Source organism: Dendrobates tinctorius, unplaced genomic scaffold (genome assembly GCF_039654945.1).
Source record: "Dendrobates tinctorius isolate UK_male_01 unplaced genomic scaffold, ASM3965494v1 ptg000029l, whole genome shotgun sequence".
Classification (NCBI taxonomy): Eukaryota; Metazoa; Chordata; class Amphibia; order Anura; family Dendrobatidae; genus Dendrobates; species Dendrobates tinctorius.
The window spans coordinates 21,005,937-21,030,810 of NW_027361697.1; the positions used below are offsets into that span (position 1 = coordinate 21,005,937).

A 24,874-nucleotide genomic window follows, 5' to 3' on the forward strand; every position below is an offset into this window, starting at 1 on the left:
TAGGGGTCTCAGTATAGATTTGAATTTATGGCTTTTCATCAGAAATATTTAGCAGAAGACCACACAGAATACAACTCAAAGCTAAACATGTCCAAGCTGTTGGCATCTCCTTTGCCTCCCACAAGGAACCAGCCACATTTTTAGAACTTTTTAGAAAAGTCCTGTGGGCGATGGAGGGGGGGGAAACCAAACAAACACCATTTTCTCTGCAAGTATGACTAAGGGCTTATACTCACATGCGAGAAACTCGGACACGTCAATACCCGACACTACCGCCGGCACTCGGATCGGAGTGTTCAGCTGCATGTATTTCTACTCGTCCGAGTTTCTCGCATGTGAGGCCTTTTTCACACGTCAGTGGCTTTGGTACGTGTATTGACAGTTTTCTCACATACCGGAGACACTGACACATGTAGACCCATTCAAATGAATGGGTCTATGCAGATGTCAGCGTGTTTTCACGGACCGTGTGTCCGTGTGCAAAATACGCTGACATGTCAGTTTTAACATGGAAACACGGCCCGCAACACGGGCTGCACATGTGCACACCGAGAACTGTTCACACTGTCCTCCGTGCTCACGGACAGCCGCCGTGAAGAAGCGGCTACTGTAAGCACTGTTCCCGGCGGCTGGTGCTAAACGCGGCTGTAATTCTGCTCTCCTGCTCTGCCAGTAGGAGAGAAGAATGAATGAAAACCCAACGTGGGGTCCCCATCATTTTATGAACCAACCAGACAAAACTTACAGCTGGGGGCTGCAGCCCTCAGCTGTCAGCTTCATCAATGTTAGTTCTCAATAATAGAGGGGTCCTCACGCTGTTTTTTTAAGGATTTAAATAATTTAATAAACGGCGTGAGGTCCTCCCTATTTTTGACAACCAACCTGACTAAAGCCGACAGCTGAGGGCTGATATTCTCAGGCTGGTAAGGGGCCATTGATCTTGGCCCCCCAAAGCATAAAAACAGCAGCCCCCAGCTGCCCAGAAAAGGCGCATCTATTAGATGCGCCTAATCTGGAGCTTTGCCCGCTTCTTCCTATTTGCCCTGTAGCAGTAGCAAGTGGGGTAATAAGGGGTTAATGCCACCTTTCTATTATAAGGTGACATTAAGCTCGGATTAGTAATGGAGATGTGTCAATAAGACACCTATCCATTACTAATCCTACAGTAAAAAGGGTTAAATAAACACACAATAAGAATAAATTATTTTAATGAATACAACACACACATTATCATCTTTATTACACTGGTAATTCAATTGCGAAGCCCTCGATCTTCTGAAAAAAAGGTGAATATAATAAAGCAACTATATATGTTACCTGTCCGGCGCTCAGTCACGTCCCACGGCGTAAATCCATCTCTGGGATTAATACGTTTACAGTAAATGACTGGGGAATGAATGGGAGCAGCCGGCGCATGCTTAGTAACTAGCGGTGACGTCACCACTCATCACTGAGTCTGCGCTCTACTCCATTCATTCCCCAGTTATTTACAATCGGGAGCAGCTGTGTTAGCAGCACTCCAGCTGTAAACGTATTAACCCCCGAGATGGATTTACGCCGTGGGACGTGACTGAGCGCCGGACAGATAAATGTATATTGTTGCTTTATTATTTTCACCTTTTTTTCAGAAGATCGAGGGCTTCGCAATGGAATTACGAGTGTAACAAAGATTATAAAAATGTGTGTTGTAATCTTTCATTAAAATAATTTATTCTTATTTTGTGTGTGTGTGTGTGTGTGTGTGTGTGTGTGTGTGTGTGTGTGTGTGTTTATTTAACCCTTTACTTACTGTAGGATTAGCAATGGATTTCACCTATGTGAAACTGACCTGAGTATGAGCCCTTAGGGCTCATACTCACTTGCAAGAGACTCGCACGATTCTTGTGCGAGTCTCTCGCATGAAAACCCGGCACTGGGACCGGAGCGTGCAGCTGCATAGAAATGCATGTAGCCAAACGCTCCGGTCCCAGTGCCGGCGGCAGTGACAGGTTTTCATGCGAGAGACTAGCACAAGAATTGTGCGAGTCTCTCGCAAGTGAGTATGAGCCCTTACACAAACATTTGTGTCATGGGGCACGGCAAAAATTTCCCCCATTGTGTACACATACACCTTAATTGTCCCTGATAAAGAGACTATTTGAGTCTGTGCACAAGTTTCGTTTTTGGCGCGTTTTATAACATTTTATAGATATAATTTTTTTCGTTTCTGTAAACCCATCATGAACAGCTGAAGAAAAATGAAGTCTGCGTGGAGGTCTTGTGCTGCCATTATAGGGATTTTAACTCCCTTCACTTTGCCTGAACGACACTATTAATTTTACCATATATACAGTGATATACTGGAAAACGAGAAAAAAAAATTTCAAGTGCTGTGAAATTGCCAAAAAAGTACAACTCCACAATTGTTTTTTTTTTTTTTTATACCATGCTAAATGCTAAGGTTGGTTTCACATTATTTTTTTTTTGCGCAGCGCATCGTGCGCGTCCATGCGCATGCGTCATGCGCTCCTATGTTTAACATGGATGGCGCATGGTCTTGTGTTTGAACGCGCTCGTTTGCGTTTTCGTGCACATGCGTTTTTTTAAGGTGTGCACCTAGGCGAGCCGGACGCAACCTGCTGCATTTTTGGGTCCGTCCAACGGCGTAAAAAAAGCATGCGCATACTTGCTCATGGAATGTGACAAAATAACGCATTACAGTCTATGGGCACGCAGGCGTGCGCGTGGACATGCACACGCCTGCGTTAAAAAAGCATGCGTTTTAAGAGTTAACATGGCTATAAACTGGTTAAAACGCATGCTCCTAAAAAAAAACACAAACGCATGCAAAACGCATGATGCGTTTTTTTGCATGCGTTTCTATTGCGCACGAAGCACTGCGCTGAAAAACGCTAATGTGAAAGTAGCCTAATACTGACCTTCATTATGATTCTCTAGGTCAGTACAAGTTGGCAGATACCGGCCTTGTATAGGTTCTTAAGTGGTGAAAACAAAATCCAAAAAAAATGGCGCAATTTTCCAAGACCTGTAGCATGTCGAGCTGATGTTTTTATCAATACAATTTTGGGGTAGATAGGATTTTTTTTTATCTCATCAGGATTGTTTTAAATCTCATCTTATTGCATATTATTGAAATGTTGCTGCAGCCAAAAAAAAGTATTTCTGGCGGTTCGATTTTTTTTCCTTGTTGCGCCGTTTATCGATCAGATTAATTACCTTTATATTTTGATAGATCAGGTGTTTCTGAATATGGCGATACCAAATTTGCGTATTTTCCAGATTCTTTACGGTTTTATTTTGAATGGGGCAAAAGGGGGGGGATGATTTGAACTTTTATATTTTTAAACATTTTTTTTTACTCTTTTTACTTGTTTCAATAGTCTCTATGGGGGACTAGAAGCTGCGATAATCTGTTTGCTTGTGCTACACATAGCGCTATGTGTAGCAGAGTTGATCATCTGCATTGAATGCCGTCCACGGGGCGGCGCTCATAGCAGGTCAACAATAACAACAACGGTGGGGTCTCCTTGTTATACCAATCCATCATTACCCCGCGATCATGTGACAGGAGCGCCGATCGCCGGAGTTAGTGACACGCTTCCAGCGCGATCATGTTAAACGCCACTGTCAGATTGACAGGGGCATTTAACTTGTCAACAACTGTGGGTGGATCGCGATTCCACCCGTGGGCGTTTAGTGGCGCAAGTCAGCTGATCAAAAGTGGATTATGGATTTCATACTTTGTGATGGGGCACAGTGAAATCTTCCCCCCATCATTAACACACAATTTTCAAGTAACATGTGGACTTATTGCGAATCGGATTTGTCACTAAATCGGTACCAGAAATTTTCCACAACATGGGGAAAATGGTCTCAGGATAGATTAATAGAATATATATAATATAAGAATTTGAATTTACCTAAGAAATCTCTTGCCAGTGCTCCGGCAGTGATGGTGTTTTGACTACTTTTAGTAGACTGCTGCAGCCAATCACTGGCATCACTGGCCACAAAATAATTGTGCTACCAACACAGGGGCTGCATCGGTCACATAAGAGTAGTCAAAACATCATTACTGTGGTTTATGAATGCATATCCTACTATCTGGTCATTGTTTAAAAATCTTTGGCATCCTCTTAAAGTGTGTATGTGTGGAGGAAGATTGAATATTTCCCCTACAGGAACTTTATATCATTAGTAACATATCTATACCCATAAGAGTTCGACCATTTATACCACGTTTGGCCGCATTTGATGACTGCTAACCATCCCAGACTTCAAAGTCAGCTATTTACCAGCACCATATGAAATGTCACATTACATTATTACTATGCTATACAGTTATATTTATGTATACACCTTATAGACGCCCTCCCCCTGACAACAACTTTATCCTGTTAATATAGTGCAAGCATCATATTTGATAGCACTGTGTATTTACAATTGCTCATTTTGTCTTTCTGCCCAGCCTATTGTTTCTCTTTATCTTTAGGTCTATGGCATCACATGATTAAAAGCTGACTAGCTGAGTCCTTCAAAGCTCTATTTAGAAACTGGAGGGTAAATTTTCCCTGTTTGAATTATGAGTCAATGCAAAGTCAATGGCAGAAGGAGGATGGAGCAGCTGGGTCAGGGGTTGAAGAGAGGAACAATAAAGTCAGGGACAAGAGACTTCCTGTTTCTACATAAATCAGAGAAATGAGAATAATTAGTTAGGTAGAAAGGCAAAGTGAGCAATTGTGTGCTATATAATATGATGATTACAATATATTAAGAGGATAAAAACTTTGATGGGAGTGTTTCTTTAAATCTAGAATCAAAATGAAACTGAAGGATTTTTTTAAGACAATAAATTGTTTTTTTTTTATAGAACGAATATTATTCTATTGTAAAAGGACACAAAATGCTTGGCCGTAGCAGAGATTATTTATAGGACATTTAAGGCTAAGCTTTCCTTTGGGTGTGCTTCCCTGAAGGAAGTTAAATAAGGAAATGTTCGTCAGTGTTGTTTTATTTACATTTTTGCATCCTGGTCTTGTTTGAGATCCGTGGCTTTGGACGGTGTTCACTTCCTGAACGTACAGCTAAACTAACAGGAGGAAAGATCAACTCTCACATGATTCTATAAAGAATTAATGTGCAGATAGGCAGTCATGCTTCGTCAAAAGCACACAGTAAAACACAGAGTGCTAGCTGGCCAAAAACATAGTAAATAGAAATATTTTTCCTGATTCCACCAGTGTTGTAATACCCACCACAATTCAGGATGTCAAAGGAGTTTTTATATCTGAAAACCAGAGCCTGATTTTTTTTCTGGTGATCCTCTGATCTAGGGTCAAACTTGGATAATTTTTGGAGCTGTTTTTGGGCGCTCCTCTACCCTGTACAGGGTGCAGTAATGATATGATTAACATGGAACCAAGTAAATAGGTGGCCATGTAATTCATTGAGTTATTCAGAAAGAGACCGACTCATTACATTTTCTCTTTTTTCTTGGTTCATAGGGTTTGCATTAAAGTATTACGTCCATATTGTTTATTGTGAGTTTTGCGTTTGATGCTTTTTTTGGTGCACATTTCACATTCCTTTTTCTAAATAGTTTTCTTAGTGTAAAATTACTTCATTTCAAAGTAAACAAGGGGAAAACTTACAAACTCCGTGTTAATGTCGTCCTTGGTCAGATGTAAAGGGAAAAACCTGTCACCAGATTTTCCAGGACGTCCACCTGACAGCACCATGGAGGACGTCCTCCTCCTCCTTACAGGGACAGGAAAGCACACGAGAGGTTAAAAGGTCTCGTCCCACCCCCTTTCCCTCAGTGTTTTTCCTGTCCCTGCATGGAGGGACACAAGAGATCGCTGCAGAAGCTTACCAGAGAGGCTCAGAGGGATCGTGCGGCCAGTCCAAGCCTTCCCCCTGTTAAGAAGCCCAGGGCTGAAACTTCCCGGTGGGGAATCCCTCTGCCCCAAAGGCCAGAGAGCAGGACGATGCTCCTGGAGGGAGCCGCTCCTCCCGGTGGGAGGCTCTCGGCTCCACACATCGGACTGCGGGATCCAGGCAGCGGTGAGGAGCAGGGTCCCCGCAGGCAGCTGGCTTCCAGGCGGGTCGACTACCACAGTCAAGCGCCGTCAGGGGCGCAGGCGGCGACTATCGTTCGGCTGGAACGCGGAAGTGGCCATCGCACAGTTCCCCGCCTCTCTCGAGAAGACGCGTGTCACTTCCGGTGACGTCACAGATGCCGGGTTTGAACCTCAGCGCGCTCCAGGAGAGAGAGTTAGTATGGCATCGCAGGAGCGGCGGCAATGGATGCAGAAGCACCGACGGATGGAGGGGTAAGTGCGCCTGGCGCAGACCACCCTCCATACAGCCAGCCCCACAGCAGGACGGACTGACCTGACTACCCCTATCTTACACTTAGGATAAGGGAACCCCAGCAGCCCCCTTGACTGTGATGAAAGACCCCGCCAAGGTCTCAGCAAAATCGGTCGGATGCCCAGTATGCAGAGTCCCACGGCAAAACCCTTTGTGGACCCTGTGCATCAAGGGTCATAAGAAACGAGCAGCCATCCCTCCTCTCAGAGATGAGATCCTCGATACATGAGGAAGTCCATGCCTCCATGTCCAGCCTCGACCAGCTCGGGGCCGAGCCGCAAGTGACCAAGGTGGGAGGCAGAGCCATAGTCCGAACCAAGCTCTGTCGACGGTTCCAACTTCCAGGACTCGGATCCAGAGGAGGGAGGAGAGATCCCAGCAGACAGCCAGGACAGAAAATACCTGTTCATGTCAGAGGACACGGACGAGTTGGTCCAGGCTGTGAGGAACACTATGCAGATCGAGGAAGTCCCGAAGCTGCAATCTCGACAGGGCCTAATTTTTGGGGGACTCCTGTCTCAGAGACAGTGTTCCCTGTTATGAATGAGTCACCGAGGAGGAAAAAAACAAAAAGCAAGCTAAGCCCAGAAAACCGGAGAGGTTGGTAACTAGCGGATTGCAGACCCCTGATCCTAACCACAACAACTAGCAGTAGCCGTGGAGCGTGCCTACGGTGGTCCTAGACACCTCGTCACGGCCGGAGAACTAAATAAACTTAAAGAAAGAAAGGGAAAATCTAAACTGCCCCAGAGCAGACCCTAAAGCAATAGACAGCCCCCAACATGTATTGTTGGTGAAACAAGATGAAAATACAGACACAGGTAGAAAGATAGGCTGAGCAAACGATGGGACCATCGCTAACTAGAAAGGACAGGAAAGAAAAGCTGCTGTCTGCAATCATGCAAAAAACCCTGCCAAAAAGAATGTCCAACACGTCTGATAGAAAAAGGCCCTGAAGTCGCTAGACTTCAAAATACTATATCAGCACTCAGGTATATTCTGAAGACAGAGCAAAAGAGATCAACTGATCAGAGACAAAATGGGGATTCAGCCCAGTCCCAGCCAGGGCTGGCTGAACACAAAAACTAAGTAAACCAAACAAAAACTCATATGAACAATAGCAAAGAAAACTTAGCTTTAGGAAGGCAGGAACCAAACTGGAAACCAGGAGCCACAGTCAGGAAAAATCACCAGCAAGAAACTAGGGAGTCGGCTGCCTTAAATCCAATCAGAAACTCCTGATGTCCAATCGCAGTCCTCCTCCTCATTTGGCCGGTCTCTGCCATTTAGATCAGCTTCATTACCTTCCTTCACCAACAGAGGGACTCCAGATAGAGAACTCACTACTCCTCTGTCAGCACAGCCAGCTCCATAACCCTCACCAGAAGCCAGAGGCAAACTCGAAAATGAGCTCACAACAGTTCCCTATAAGCAAACACATCAAAGCGATGGTCTTAGAGGAATGGAAGGATGCGGAACGTCGATTTGTACTGTCCCGCGATTTTAACGGTCGACTGCCTTTTGATCCGGAGGAAACATGATTATGGGAAGAAGTCCCAAAAATCGATGTTCCTGTAGCCAAGGTCACCAAGAAGACCACCATCCCGTTCGAAGATTCATCAAACCTCCGTGACCCGAAGGACAGAAAGGCGGACATTCTCTTAAAGAGAACATGGGAGACTTCGGAAGCTCTTATTAGAGCTAACATAACAGCCACCTCAGTGGCCAGATCTATGATCCTGTGGATGGGGCAGCTGGAGGAACATTTGACCAACAAGACCCCTAGATCCGAGATCCTAGCATCTCTTCCCCTTATGAAGTCGGCCACGGCATTCCTATCAGGCACGTGGGCTGAATCAGTAAGATTTGCGACTAGGAACAGCTCCCTGTCTAATGCAGCAAGGAGGGCGGTATAGTTTAAATCCTGGTTGGGGGATAACGCTTCAAAAAGCCAAACTATGCTCCATCCTTTTCTCGGGCCTAAGGGTGCTCAGGCCAGCCCTAGATAGCATCCTAGAGCTAGTTTCCGACAAAAACAAAAGGTTTTCCAGAGGAAAAACCAAAACAGGCCCAGCCCTTTCGGAGAGCATCCTTCCCTAGGAGACAACCCGACTTTAGAAGCCAGGACAGGTCCAACAGAGGCTCCTAGAGGCGCTCCCACAGCCAGGCTGGGAGAAGCAAGGGATCCCTTTTCGCGTCAACCTCCATATCTAGGAGGTAATGACGCCATAGGTATCGGGGGAAGACTTCGCCACTTCGCAAAAAATTGGGCTCAAGTTACCCACCAGCAGTGGGTCCTCAGAACCATTGCGGAGGGCTACAGCATAGAGGTTTGCTCCACTCCCCCCAACAGATATATTTCCCCCACCGTAGTCCCGTCAGACTCCGCCATGTGGACAGACCTACAAGACATGGTCAGTTCAGCAGTTATAGTACCAGTCCCCCGGACAGAGATGGGCAAGGGACACTACTCCTCCCTGTTCTTCATCGCAAAACCATCCAGCGAGGCCAGAACTATTATAAATTTAAAACCTTTAAATGCCTGGGTCAGGTACAAAAGGTTCCGGATGGAACCAATCCGGTCAGCAATACACCTGATAGACCGGGATGCGGTCATGTGCACCCTCGACCTGAAGAGTGCTTACTATCAGGTCCCGATCCATCCCTCATCCCAGAGACTGCTAAGGTTCGCAGTCAAACTACTGCCACTTCCAGTTCCAGTGCCTCCCATTCGGGCTGGCTTCGGCCCCCCGAATCTTCACGAAGATGGTAGCAGGGGTAGTGGCCTACCTGAGAAGCCAAGGAATCGTGATTATACCATACTTAGACGATTTCCTCCTGGTGGCAGGATCCGAAGAAACACTCATTCGAGACAGAAACCGAACAATCACGGTAATGGAGTTCCTCGGCTGGGTTATCAACTGGCAAAAGTCAGACCTGATACCAGAAACCAGGAAGGTCTTCCTTGGAGTTCTCCTAGACTCAGGAAGCAGGATATCCCTGCTGCCAAAAGAAAAACAGGTCACAATTCAAGACAGTGCCGAAACACCGCTCCTCCATAAGAGAGGCAATGAAGGTTCTGGGCCTAATGACTGCATGCATTCCGTGCGTCAGATGGGCTCAGTTCCATTCGAGACCCTTACAGAAGGAGATCCTCGCAATATAGGAGTTAGGGACAGCGGAAGGCACTAAATATAAAAACGTGAAGTGCGTTCGCCGCCCAGGGTCCACCGTGCAGAAGGTGTAAACACTGCTGCTAGATAATGGCGGACAAACAATATGGCAGTATAACGCACGCGGGTTAAACGTCACCCGAGTGCGCTGAATGATCTCTGTTAATTCACAGAGACGCCTATGTGTTAAACACAAAAGGCTGATCCTGTTAACGCCACAGGTCTCAGAGAAGTCCACGCACGGTATATGGTCACAGGAGCTGGGCCCTAGGCAGAGGGTCAGCGTCCATCTAGACCTACGGTGCGTGCGGCGTCGCTACTGCGGACTCCAAAAGGAGCTGCATACTTCAGCGAGGCGTCGGACAATGACCAAGAGGGGGCGCACTGTCGGACGCTAGTACTGTGTAGATGCTTATTGTGGCTATAGCTTGCCACTGGCTGGCTGGCGCTGACTCTAAAGCTAAGTCCCTATACACACTCGTAATATCAGAGGGAAGGGATCTTAATGAGTCATTCGCAGGTTCATGCATTCATCATCATTTACACAGTAGCAACTAGAGACTATACTAGCACATGGCCGAACGACTATGCGAACCTTTTATAGCCAGGACCTTCCGGAAGCTTCCAGATCCCTGTGATGGACCAATCAGATCTGGAGAAGAACCTGGATGTGTGGCTCCCGATCTCCAATGAGAGATTGTCTCGCAAGCATGCTCAGTAGAGCTACGGAGGGACAGCCTCTGGAGTGATTCGATGCTGAGCAGCCTGCATTGCCATTGCTGACCCAAAGGTGGCAGCAATAGCCAACCCCACAGAGCAGGTCTGGGCAGAGCGTCTGAGAAGCCGGGATTGCTGAGCAATGTCCTCTGCGGTCGAAAGACAATGGGAGACCGCATAATGTGAGGCTCTTGATTCCTGTTGAACCGCTGCAGGAACCCGATGCCTAACAATGGGACCGGTGTCAATCCTCACTCGACAAGCCCATAAAGTTGCCCGGCCGAGTGAAGAGATCTATGTGGTGGTGGACACAGCCCAAAAACCTACAGGTGGGCGTACTATGGACCACCTCTCCATACGTAGTAGTCACCACAGACGCCAGCACGTGGGGATGGGGAGCCCACATAGAAGGGAGGATCTTTCAAGGAAGATGGCCATAAGACATCAGGAACAGATCCTCCAACTTCAGGGAACTTTATGCGGTCTGGGAAACCCTGAGGCGAAACCGGACTATCCTGAGAAATCAACATGTCTGAATACTGTCCGACAATGTAACAGCAGTTTCCTTCCTGAAGCACCAGGGAGGTCCCAGACATTGACCACTCCAAGGCCTAGCAGAGAGAATATTCTCCTGTGCAGAGGGAACAATCCTCTCAGTAACCTCAATTCACCTGGAGGGTTCCCAGAATGTGGTAGCTGAACAAGGAAATATTCCACCAACTGTGTCAGCATTGGGGGACCCCCAGAATAGATCTATTCGCAAACTGAAAAAACTCAAAGGTACCCAGATTCTACTCCTTGAACCCGGCGGACTACCCGGAAGGCATAGATGCCCTGAGCCAGGTCTGGGAAGAACCCCTCTCTTACGCGTTCCTACCACTGGCAGTCATCCCGGCGGTACTCAGAAAGATGCGCGAAGGTGATTATGGTTGTCCCATACTGGCCGAGAAGAAACTGGTTTCCCCTACTGGGGGCAATGGCAGTGGAAAGCCCTGTCGAACTCCCTCTGAAGAAAGATGTCATCCACCAGGGCCCGATCCGCCACCCGAATCCAGCAAGACTTCTCTTCTCGGCTTGGATCCTGAAAGGGACATCCTGAAGGCAAAGGGCTTATCAGATCAGGTTATATCTACCCTACAGGCCAGCAGGAAGCCAGTTACATCCGCAATATACCGGAAGAGGTTCTGTCTGGAGGGTGGCAGGTCTGACTTCATGGCGGGAACCCCTGACCTCCCTACCGTCCTAAACTTCCTACAGTCGGGGTTTAATAAAGGCCTTAAGCCCAGCACTTTAAAGGTCCAGATTTCGGCCCTGAGCTCCTTCTTTGATTACCCTCTAGCTTCTCATTCTTGGTTAGTAAGATTCATAAGGACCACACAATGTCTACGCCCTATGATCAGGCAGCTCACCCCACCTTGGGACCTTAGCTTGGTCCTCAGATCCCTATGTAGGAATCCCTACGTCCCCAGTGAAGAGATGTCCATTTCAAATATCACTCGGAAAACGGCCTTTGTTGTAGCCATCACCATGGCTAAAAGAATAGGGGAAATCCAGGCCCTGTCCACCAGAGACCCATATCTCCAGATCAGAGAAGACCTATAATCCTGAGATTAGACCCGGCATGGATTCCAAAGGTAGCCTCTTGCCAAAATTTAAACCAGGAGATAGTGTTACCATCCTTCTGTGACAACCCCCGTAATGAGAAGGAACAGAGTCTCCACTCGCTGAATGTGAGATGGACTGTTATAGACTACCTAGAGGCCACCAACAGTTGGCGTATTGACCCAAACCTGTTCGTCCTTTTAGGGGATAAAAATAAGGGGAAAAAAGCCTCTAAGGCATCTATCGCAAGATGGATTACTTTGGTAATCTCAAATGCCTACCAATCTGAAGGCGCTAACCCGCCAGATACTCTAAAGGCCCACTCTACAAGGTCAGTATCGGCCTCTTGGGCCAAGCAAGCGGGCGCCTCTGTGGATCAAATCTGTAGAGCAGCCATCTGGGCCAGACTTGACACATTCTGCAAGCACTACAAGCTTGATGTGCTATCTGGTCAACAGACCGCATTTGGGAGAAAGGTTCTCCAGGCGGTAATCCCACCCTGAGGAGGTGCTTTGGTACTCTCCATGGTGCTGTCAGGTTGACGTCCTGGAAAATAGGTATTAGACCTATTACCGGTAGGTCTAATACCCATTTTTGCTACCTTATCTGACAGTAGCGTAATGTAAGAAAAGAGACCCTGATTCCAGTGATGTATCGCTTAGTTTACTGGGTGCAGTTGTTTTGACACAATCGGTGTCTTCTGCATTTTTCACCCACTCATGCTATTAACTTACAAAAACTCACCAAATACTCAACGTGCGCCCGTCGCCTTTACTGGTTGATCCAATGGTCAAATAAATTTTCATCTAAATCCCTATTTATTGCCGTAATGAAAATTAATTTCTAATATGCTTGCATTAAACATTCCCTTACTACACTAACAGCTATTGCATTTTTTCCCCTACGAAGCATCATCGGGGGGGGCAGAGGCTGTGGTCACTGCCGCAGCCCCTGTTCCCTCCCTGAAATGAAGCGCCATCAGTGACACTCGTTTCAGTGGCTGGGCTTGTCCCTGCATGCTGTTATTGTGTGATGTGCACAGTGACAGTTTGCGCTTTGTGTTGCAGATTCAGATCAGTAGCAACGAGCCAGCAACACAGAGGAGCGCACACTGTCAGTTTGCATTGTTAGGATACAACACGTTCAGAGACCCGCGGCGCCCCCTCACGTGATATCACTGCTCTCTGAATGTTGAGTATCCTGTCCTGACACTCCACTCTGACACTGCACTCTCTCTGTTGACAGCTCATTACAACTGAGCTGATCCAGAAACACAGAACGTGCACTGTCATTGTGCACATCACAAACTGGACACCGTGCAGGGTCGCTGATAATGCTTCAGGTTCCAGGAAGGGGTCAGGGGCTGCGTCAATGACTGCAGCCTCTCCCCCCCCCCGATGTTGCTTTGTTTGAGTATCCCAAGATGCACTGGGAAACTCAAATGATACGTCATCACACCAGAAGTGGGGAAAAAATGCACTAGCTGTTAGATGGTGTAGTGAGGGAAGGATGGGGAATTTTTAATGCAAGTATGTTAGAAATTAGTTTATTTTATAACACTAAATAGATAGGGATTTAGATTAAAATTTATTTGACCTTCGGACAACCTCTTTAAAGGCCCCGTTACACATAACGATGTCCCAGTGATCCCACCAACGATCCGAAATGGATGGGATCGCTGGGACATCGTTAGACAGCCCCTCCAGCGATCAGGACCAGCGAGCAAGCTGGTTTCTAATGTAATCATCGGGTATCTAATAGCCGCGCGTCGCTGATCTCTCGCTGCCACACGCAGCGATGCGCGCTGGCCAGCGGGAGACAAGCGATCCAAAAATGGCCCAGGACGATCGAGAACGATCAGCGATACCCGGCAGGGGAGCCGGTCGCTGATCTCCGCTGGCAAGATCGCTGTGGCGTCACAAAATGTGTGACGGGACCTTAAGACAACTCCTGCCATGACAGCAACTACAACTGGGAAAAACTTTGTGTGGCATTTTGTGACTCTGGGTGAGGTTCTATAACCCCGACAGACATTGCATTGTTGGTGTATCCCAGATGGCGTGCAACACTGCAGACGTCTCATTGCTATGGGGAGCTTTAAATCTTGGTTTCGTTGCAGAAAAACGCATGATGGAATCTCCAGTCTGCAAATAGTTGATAACATTTTGCTCTGACTGTATTCATTATTTGTTATACTAACAGTTCTGATTTGTAGCAGCTGCTGCCAACACCCAGAGGAATATGTTTGTTTTCATTTAAAAAAAAAAATGCAGTAAAATGTTTATCTATTTTGCGGCAGATTTCTTTACCTGCACAATAAGAGGGTATCACTTTGACCTTACTTTGATTACACAGTATTAGAAAACATCAGATCCTGAGCCTATAACCTGCTTAGTACTAAGCTACCTAAGCACAAGATGCATGATTCGCCACAGAGATTAGCTGTGCCGAGGAAAGTGTTCCATGTTTCTATTTGATGCTGATATGGAGTAACAAGAACAAATGAGGAACGGGAAACAAGCAGACACTTCTCAGCAAAAATCAGCGCGGCTTTTCCATTATGCCTTATTTTTAACATACTCCATAATCTACCTGATATGTGGCATTGTTAAAAAAAAGCACATGCTGCTATGGCTTCCTAAACAACAGTAGTCGTTTGGAAGACAGATGGAAAGATTTGCCATAGCTTTGCTGAGTAATGTTTTGAAGAGTTCAAACACCATGAGATTTTTAGCAGAAACCACTTCAGTAAACTTTTCTGTTTTGGGAGTATTTGTTCTTTTCCTGAAGAGTTTTGGAAGAGTTTTTTTTTTTTTCTTTCCAGCCTTTTAATTGGAAAGTGTTTACTTTGGAGATGTTTCCTTCTGGATCCCCTTAAGAAATGATATGCAGTTTCTTTTTTTTTTTTTCCCCACCAGGCATTTCTAAACCTTTTCAGGGAGGAAAATAAGGTTAAAAAAAAAAAAATAAAAAAATCCTCATATAAACAGCAAGTGTGGATTTAGAAAGTAATTAATTAATAGAAATTAATTGGGCGAGTTTCACAATAGTTTTTGATGCAGTTTCTGAAGAGGATTTGGGTGAGGATTTGTTTGAAAATCTCTTAAAAAATAAAAAACCTCAGTGTGAACATATTCCAAGGCCTCTCTCAAGTCTGATTTTTTTTTTTTGCTCATACGAGAAAAACGGAATGATTATTCTAATCAGACTTTGTTTGGAGTGTTGTCCAAGGGTCATCTGTTTTCATCGTATGTGATTAAATAAAAAAAAAAAAAAAAAAAAAAAAAAAAAAATTTCTCCACCTTCTCCATTCTGATAGTCAGTGAAAACTGGACCACATTCAGATGTCATCCAAGCGCTGTCTTATTTTTTCAAAGACTCACTGACTTGCATTGCCGATTTTGATCCAACCCTCGGATCAAAATTAGACAGACATGTCTCCAATATTTTCCGCGGACCACTTGTTAAGAGGAAAAATCTCGGACAGTCCAATAGAATATCATAGGTATGAGTGCTATCCGTGAAAATAACAATCATACTCGCACAAGAAATTGGACGTGTGAATGAGCCCTATGGTTGGCGCCACCTGAGATTCCCCTTATATTCTATGAGACGGTTTACACGTTCATGGTTTTTAGAACGTGTGAGAAGAAGAAAACACGTCTGTCTTTCATGTGAGTCAAAGATCAAGTGAGTCCATGAAGAAAAGATTATAGCCATCCGTGTGTCATCCGATGGGATTGGATTCAGCATACTGATGAAAAATACTGATCACTGGATGTCTGAATTAGGCTATGTTCACATGTTGCATTTTTTTTCTGCCGGCAATACCTGCTCAAAGCTGCTGCAAAAGAAAGCAGGTTTTGCTGCGTTTTTTTTTGCTGCATATTTACTGAGTTTTTGCTGTCTCTTGTGCATGCTGATAAAGTTAAGTGCCCCTCAAATATGTGTACTGTAAAATGCAGCTTAAAAAATAATTTGCATTAAAAAAAATTGCAGCAAAAAAATGCAACGTGTGAACATGGCCTTAGGCCTTTTGAAGGTTTTTTTTTATTTTGTCTCAGCCCCATGTAAATGTCCATAAATCTTCTCTGTTCAGAGGCGTAATAAAAGACGCCTATAAAAGCCTATGGATCTCCCTTATAACTCCATTTGCTTCCAGATTCCTAGGTTTGCAAAGTCTTTGACAGATTTGATATAACATTTCAATTTGTTAATCATTATTTGGCTGTTATATCCTCTACAGAGTAGATAAAAGAATAGAATATGTATTATTGTAACCACTGGAGGGACGCTAACCACGAAAATGTACAGGCATAAGAAAGAAAGTGTGCAGGAGCACGGTGAGCAGTGTCGGACTCGGGTGCCAAGAGCCCACCAGTAACCAACTCCAGGGCCCCACTTTTCAGCTACATGTAAAGGTGACATTATCCTCAATCACAAATTTCTATATAACAATAAACGGGGCAAATTAGGAAATAAATAAGATGGCACCTTTGTCGATACATAGTGATTCAAGTATATAGTGCAAAGTACCGCTCATATAAGAGGATGGCAGCCCACTTTTGCACCACGGCCCACTGGAGGATTCTCCTGAGGGGCCAGTCCAAGCTTGAGCATAGGTGGAATGAAGTTTACCCAAGTGCAACCCACATAGCATGGACAATACTGTAATAAGTGGCTTATGAATGGACGGGAACCAACCTCCCTCCACTTCCATATTCTTCTCTTCCTTGAAATCCTGGAGGGTTTTGTTTTTTTGGATGAGTCCTGCTGTTAGGTCTTTGTAGAATTTAGCAGTGCAGAAGTATTACTATAAGTTTCTATTTGCAGGATACATTCATGACATCTGCAAGCCTCATTCTCCCTTAGGGTACATTTCCACGTACCGTAATCCCTGCGCTTTGGACGGAGCGGAAACCCCGCTCTGCCCAAAGCCCCGCCTCCCGTTGTACGCGCGGTGATTCTGTATGTGCTCATTGAACACATCCGGAATTGCCGCAGCGTATCCATAGAGAGCATCTCCTCAAGGTAAACAGACATGCTGCTGTCTAAAAAGACGCGCCGCGTGTCCGGTTTCGTGGGTGTGTCTCCCGCGTATTAGCACGCATAGTGGAGACGGGATTTCATAAAATCCCCTCCACTATGCTGTAACATCTGGGCACTTCGGATTAAACGCTGCAGCAGGACGCAGCGTTCAATCCGCAGCAAATACTGAATGTTTCCGCTACTTGGAAACATACCCTAATTGTGCTGCAGCTCAACCATGCAAAAATGAATTTGCATAAAGAGGATTTTATGATAAACTTCCATAATGTTATGGAAAGTATTCAAGGAAAATACTGAAGTTTAAAGGGAATCTGTCATCAATTTTTTTGACTATCAGACGCGGCCAGTGCGCCTGCGCTGGAGCCGTGATGGGCAGGAATGAAGAGGACGTCATCGCTGCAAGATGGGAGGTGCTGGACCCGAACCGGACCGCCCCTGGATGAGTATAATATAGCTCTTTTTTCTTATCTTTCAGGGTACATCGGGGGCTTATCTACAGCATTACAGAATGCTGTAGATAAGCCCCTGATGTTGGTGGCCGCAGCTGATAGTCAAAAAAAATTGATGACAGATTCCCTTTAAATCAGATTCCAACTCATCGGTGTAACAGTGGTTAGCACTGCAGTGTTGGGGTCCTGGGTTCAAATCCCACCAAGAACAACATCTGCAAGGAGTTTGTATGTTCTCCCCGTGTTTGTGTGGGTTTCCTCCCACATTCCAAGGATATAGTGATAGGGAATTTAGATTGTGAGCCCCATCAGGGACAGTGCTGATAATGCATGTATGTAAAGCGCTGTGGAATCAATGGCGCTATATAAATGAGTAAAATAAATAAATGAACTGTGTTTTGACAATAAAAATAAATGTTGATTAAACATTGATTAAAGGGGTGAGAAACAACCCAGATCCTGAGGATGGGCAGTTCTCTACTTGTTCTCTATGATATGGCAGGCTGGGCACACACTATGCAGAAGATGCATCAGAACTACTCCATTTTCCTTAACACGAGTTTTGATGCATCTCTACTAATGTTTCTCCACATTGAAATAAATAGGAGTATTTGCTAACCATCATAAAGTCTCCTGCAGATGAGCTTATAAATCAGACATGTGCTGTCCGATTTCTGATGGGATAGTACATGGACAGCACTGAACAATGTTATTCAATAGCGCTGTTCAGATGAACAATTCTTCTCTTGACCCGACTGTCCGGGAGATGCTAATCGCAGCACACACTGTTTGGATGAGACTCACCCAATCAAGTTTATGGATGCATAAAAAAAAAATTTGGATCCCACACAGAACATCCGAGTGGCTTCAGATTTTTACGGATACATTTATACTATAAACCTAGGAAACTGCATTTGATGATGTACATTTTTTAGCGTAGATGCACGAAAACTGCTTTTAGACGGTCGTAAAAAAATGGCGCACGGATGAAAATCAGCTAAAGATTAGAAAAAATAAAATCATCTGAGTTTTCAGGATGAAACTTAAACTATTTTTCCGATGTTCGTCTGCACGGACCCTAACTCTATTTCAATGGGAACATACAATGTTATGGGCTGTTTTCCATTTGTGACCAGGAGTAAAACTGACCATTCACAGTACTGATGGCGATCCCAGTGGTAATACCTCACCAGTCAATGATTTATGACTTATCCAGTGGATTATAAATCTTTGGAGCACAGTTATTAATGTAATTATAAAACATTTTATATTTTTACTTACATCGATTGCCAAAAGAACCAGGTTCCTAAAGCTATGTTCAATCTGCTTCTTCTGGTCGCAATAGCCCTGTGTCGCTGCAGTCTTTTCACTGTTTCCCTACACAACAACTTGTGAGATTGAAGAGGTTGGCCACTAATTTTTTTATTGATAGCCTATTAGGATGGGCCACCAATATCTAATCGGTGGGAGTACAACACCCAGCACCCCTACTGATCAGCTGTTATTGGCACCAGATGGAAGTTTTCAGATGCTGCCGAAACACAGCAGCATTTCTTTGTTGACCCCGGGCCGGGCAATGAAGGTTCACCCTCTATTCAAGTTGATCAGTCAGGGTGTGGGTGCCAGACTCCCACCGATCACATATAGATGGCCTAGCCCAAAGGAAGAGTCAGACAGCTGTATAACTCAAATGGGTATCCCAATTCATTGTGTGGACTGGCCTTTGGATTTCCTGACCCGAGCATGACAGCATGTATTTCTAACTAGCTGTGTCACACTTGTGTCGAGAGAGTCCACGGCCAGTCCACGCAGTGCCATGCGATACACTTCCCTTAAAACAGGCCATCAATAATAAAAATTGTGGCTAACCTCTTTAAAGAGAACCTGTGAGCAGGACTGTGCTGAGTAACCTACAGACAGTGTCAGGTCAGCGCCGTTATACTGATTAAAATGATACCTTGGTTGATGAAATCTGTCTTGTGGTTGTTGTTTAATCTTTATTTTCAGTTTAGAGTTAATGATATGCTTGTGCTCCGGGGCGGCCTGTGGGGGTCTTCATGTGGTGCTGATTAGGTATTCACCAGTATGGCTTCTGACAGGTCACTGATCCCTCTGCTTACATACTGAATCTAACATGTATTGAAAAGAAAAAAAAAATCACATTCAGGAGTCCGGCGCCGGCAGCAGCGTGATCGCATCTATAATATGCATTAAATTATTTTATTTAGGGATATACATTTATTGTGAAAAAAAAAAAAATCTCTCCAAAAATGGCACCAGCGCAGTAGCATCTATCGGCGATCCAATAGATGCCATAGTGCAGGTGCCGCCGGCGCCATTTTGCTAGAGGGAAAAAAAAATTGTCTTTACCAAGATGGTACCTGTACAGTAAGTAGCAGCTATCAAAATCTAATGTTTTACATGTTGATTTAAACACAGAATTCACCGTCTTCAATTCCACTGGATTTCTGCAGAAAAATCGTAAGAAGTGCACAAATAAGATAGCATGTCATTTTCTTTTTGTCCCAGAAGCAGGGTGAAGTCTATGGTCGATGTGCATCAAGATGCAGGTTTTACTGCAGATTTTGTTTTCTGTGCGTGTACATTCTATATGGAGCAGACCCCAGTGCTGGGCTTCCTGCTGTGACGACGAGCAACGCGTGGACGCGGGCGGGAGAACGTCAGGATCGCCTCGTCTGACAGGTAAGTAGCGACCCCTGACCCCTGCGATGTCGCTGGTGAGATCTGCCTGTGTGGCAGCTCACTAGCAACCACTTAGCGATGTACCAGCGATCCTGACTGCATCATATCGCTGGTGCATCGCTAAGGGTGTGTGCACACGCTGCGGATTCTGCTGCGGTTCCGGCCGCTGCGGGTCCGCAGCAGTTTTTGCTGTGGTGTACAGTACCATTATTCCCTATGGGAATACAAAACCGCAGTGCAGACAGTGCGGATTTTACCATCTCCTCCATTGTGGAGATGAAAAACCGCAGGGCAAAACCGCAGAGCAATCCGCAGGTAAAACTGCAGGTCTTTTGACCTGCAGATTTACCTGCGGATTTTACAAAAACCGCGCCGCCAAATCTGCAGCGTGTGCACGTAGCCTTAGTGTGACAGTACCTTAAGTGGTCGCTAGTGAGCTGCCAGACAGGCAGATCTCACCAGCGACATTGCAGGGGTCGGGGGTCGTTACTTACCTGTCAGATGCGGCGATCCTGACATACTCCCGCCCGCGTCCACACGTCGCTCATCGTCACAGCAGGAAGCCGACGACGAGAAACGGTCCAGGACGTTCTCGCGCGATCAGCGATAACCAGCGGGGGAGCGTAAGTATCAGACATAGCGATATCGGTATAAAATCACAAAAACCAGTGTGACAGGCCCTTTATGTCATTTCTATTAACCATGTCAGGGTTCTGAAACTGTGCACATACCCTTACAGCACATTGGGGCCGATTTATTAATATTGTCCCAAATTTAGACGACATAAAACTAGATGAGACAGCAGAAACTGCCTAGTAAATTTGTTCCATTGCGCCACTTGATTTCATTTGTCGTCTTTTTGGCATTACAACCCGTGTTATTCAATGAGAAAACCTTGGAATCACCTGATCCATGAATTACATGGCATGTCGAAAATGCAATTACAAAAAAAAAAAAAGGTGCACAAAAGTGCAGGTCCTCAAACACAATGGACGTCATTTATCAAAACAGTCAAACAGTCTAGGATGAAACAAATGTATTTTTGGTCCGTTTGGTGCCTCTGCGCGACAGACTTCACAAAGGCAGCACACAGACCAATGTACGGCAGCTCAGCGGCACGAGTCAGAGCACGTGAACAAAAAAATCACAGCATCTACAAGTCCAATTTGCAGATGAGATTCACCCATTGAACTCAATAGGGGCGTTACAAAAATAAAACAAAATTCCGTATGGACATTATATGCCGTCCATTTTTTTTAGAAGATCGTTTGCAAAAATTGAACAGGAAATTTACGGTCATTGGTCTTTTTTTTATTTAAACTACAGCCATTTTTCCAGGACACAAAACATCATTTTTCAAAAACATCATTTTTCATACCATTGCTTGAACTTGGCCTATGGGCTCATTCACAAGTACGTGAAAAATTGACCGGCCCTGTTCACACATTGAGTATTTTCCATCAGTATTTCTCAGCCAAAACCAGGAGTGGGTGATAAATCCAGAAGTGGTGATGTGTTTCTATGAGACTTCTCCTCTGATTGTTCCTCTCCTGGTTTTGGCTTATAAATACTGATGGGAAATACTCACCAAATACTGAACGTGTGCACGTGGCCTTAATCCCGTTCACTTTGCTGGAGCTGTAAGGAGCAGGGGTTGTGATGCAGTGAGAATACACAGGGGCAAAAACTCATCTTTGGCCCCACAGCCTTACGGGTAAAAAAAAAAAAAAAACCTCAAGTGTTTTACAGTAGAATTAGAATGAATGATTCCTACGTGGCGATGAGCGAGTATATTCGGATCAGGTGTAATCTGAGCATGCTCGCGTCCTAATCCAGAACTTTCGGCATCCTCGAAAACAATGCTCGAGTCTGCGCTGCTGCAGGTCTCACGGCTGTTCGACTACTGCACCACATGCAGGGAGCGCCTGACACACAGACAATCCCTGCATGCGCTGCAGCTCTCGAACAGCAGCTGCGGCAATTCAGGCATAGTACTCGGTCAGGACACGAGCGCGCTCGCTCATCACTATCCCTAAAGTCCAATTCACATGGTGCAGTTTTCTCCTTCCATACTTTGAGCTGCGATGCTTTTTTTTTCTTGTTTAAATAGCTACGTGCAATTCCTTTATCGCTATCGCAGCGGGCTAGTTTCACATTAGCTTTTTTTGCGCAGCGCATCGTGCGTGTACATGCGCATGCGCTATGCGCCCCTATGTTTAACATGGGTGTGCATGGTCTAGCATTTGTACGCATGCGTTTTTTGCAGTGTGCGCCTATGCGCGCCAGACGCACCCTGTTGCATTTTTTGTGCGCCCAACCTGTGTCAAAAAAACGCATGCGCACGGAATGCGAAAAAAAACCACATTACAGTCTATGGGAACGCTGGCGTTACAAATCGCATGCGTTTTAAGAGTTCACATGGCAACAAACTGGTTAAAACGCATGCGCATAAAATAAGCAAACGCATGCAAAACGCTAGATGCGGTTTTTTGTATGTGTTTGGACTGCGAAAAAACGCTAATGTGAAACTAGCCTTATTTTATCCATTGAGATCTGGACGCTACGCCCACAATGCATGTGCCATTTGTTTTGGGTTTTTTTTTTTGGGGGGGGGGGGGGGGGGTTGCCATGATTTTCAAAAAAACATAATAAAAAAAATCACAGTCCAACACATAAAAAAAAAAAAAATGCATCAAAGACAAGGAGCGCAGGACACGGTTGCATTTTCCGGTTTAGCGACCCGCACCTAATACGCAACGTGTGAACCCAGCCAAGCCTGGGGGTGGATTAACCCGTGCACCGCTGCCTGTGACATGAAGCACTCTCTCTCTCGTGTTTTATTTCCCACAGCCACAAACAGGCTAATTACAGGAGTGGGGCTGGCACACGGGCTGCCCCCAGGCTGTCACAGAGCAGCTATGCTGGGAATGTAGCGCTGGCAGCAAACACTGCGAGAAGCCGGCTGAGCCGCCATGATCTCGCGAGAAGTGCCGGCCGCGTCTCCTGCCGAGAGCTTCCCCGCAGACCTGCACTAACGTGCGAGCAGCAGACAGCAGCAGAGCTCCTGACCATGCCAGCTCCAGCCCAGGTAACCAGCCTCAGTCTGCTGCAGGGGAGGATGGCATCACCCCTGGCCACCTCACTGTGTGCATTCTTGCAGTGCCCCCCTTGCTCCATGCATGGTTGCTGCTATTGGGGGGGCTCTGACTGGCAGCATGTGATCTGCTTAGAGCTGGTGGTAGGGGTATCCTGGCACTGCTACACGGGGTTGTGGGTGCAGTCAGCCATATCAGTGCTCTGCATGTGTGTGTATATATAATATATGTTCCAGAAATCCTGGTTCTCCTCCTTCTGTGCAGTCCATAATCTAGAGGCAGTGATGGAGACCACTTCTGCCAATGTCCAAGCTGTCTCCTGCCCCTGATAATGAATGAGGCTCCTGGGGAGCTGGTGAGATAATGAATTGCTTCTGGATTGTGGAGGGACTTGTCCTCATCACCTGCTACATTGGAAACTTTCTAGTTATTTGTTTTGTTTTATGTATCTGATACATTGTTTCTTCAAAGTTCTTACTGCCTGGATCCTGCTGCCATTATGTAAGGGGTGCTCCTGGGTGTAGAGATTGGGAGCTGCAGCTCCAGGTCCAGGCTCACCCTAATCCATTGCATGTCTGGATTTTGATTAACTCCTTGAGTGGCAGGTATCAATAGTCTAACTGAATGTTGGCGTTCAAAGGCTTTGTTCACATGTCATTTTTTTTTTTTTTAAGGAATTGACACCTGAAAGCTGTGACTACCCCCAACACTGAGCTTTTTGATTTTGCAGATTTTCTGCACAGATTAGGTAATGGTGTTTTTAAGGGTTTTATTTAAATGCTTTTTTATTATGTTTTTTTTTTTTCTCTTTTTGGGATGTCATGTTTTAAACGAAACTACTTTGTTTTGGATACTTCCTAGTATTTGGTTTGACAAAACTTTGATATAATCATGTGCAGATAACATTTATTTTCGATAAGTTTCCACTGTGATTTTTCACATCTAATGCAAGTCTATAGGGCAAAATCTGCACATAAAACTCAGCCAGAGAAATGAATGCTGCAAATTTGGAACACGCACCGCAGGTCACGTTAAACCGAGTAAAAAAAAAAATATATCACGGTAGGCAGGAGATTTCTATAAATCCCATCCACTTTGCTGGAGCTACAAGTCCCTGTGTTTTTGATGCAGCAAAAATGCTCAGTGTCAAAAACTTATTACTAACTCAGGTTTTTATTTTTTTAATACTATTGATTGGACAGTTTCCAGTTTTGAGAAAATTCCATAAGTCGATGATTCAAAGAAGTGACATGTACTTTTTCTCAAAACCTTTAAAGGGAGAAAAACATGCATATAAACAGCAAAATGGACTTCCCTTTCAAATTAGATCTCCTGATACCTTTCCAACCGCACATTCAGCGTCTCCCACACCACCTTCTCATCCCACCCTCTCTCTGTTGGAGTCCCCCAAGGCTCTGTTTTAGGACCCCTACTCTTCTCAGTCTATACACTTGGTCTGGGGCAACTCATAAAGTCCCACGGATTCTACTACCACCTTTATGCTGATGACACTCAGATCTACCTCTCTGGCCCAGACGTCACCTCTCTGCTGTCCAGAATCCCAGAGTGTCTATCAGCCATATCCTCCTTCTTCTCCTCTCGCTTCCTCAAACTCAATGTAGACAAATCTGAACTCATCATCTTTCCTCCATCTCTCAGATCTTCCTTACCCGACTTAGCTATAACAATTAATGACATCACACTTCCCCAGTAC

General features: G+C 45.3%; 2 protein-coding genes across 5 annotated transcripts in view; one reads left to right on the forward strand and one right to left on the reverse strand.

Moving 5' to 3' along the window:
- MTF2 (metal response element binding transcription factor 2) overlaps window positions 1-18,759 on the reverse strand; it is a 102,838-nt gene extending 84,079 nt beyond the window's left edge. Inside the window, exon 1 of the mRNA XM_073571439.1 lies at window positions 18,644-18,759. The gene's annotated coding sequence lies outside the window, so the exon portion shown is untranslated. The remainder of the gene's footprint in view (window positions 1-18,643) is intronic.
- A 4,171-nt stretch (window positions 18,760-22,930) lies between these two features.
- The window catches only part of DIPK1A (divergent protein kinase domain 1A), a 136,048-nt gene continuing 134,104 nt past the window's right edge, over window positions 22,931-24,874 (forward strand). For 2 of the 4 annotated variants that reach the window (XM_073571443.1, XM_073571440.1), the window contains exon 1: window positions 22,931-23,153. The gene's annotated coding sequence lies outside the window, so the exon portion shown is untranslated. Of the gene's footprint in view, window positions 23,154-23,455; window positions 23,516-23,834; window positions 23,909-24,874 lie in introns of those variants that run through there. The other 2 variants (XM_073571441.1, XM_073571442.1) reach the window with 2 other exon arrangements.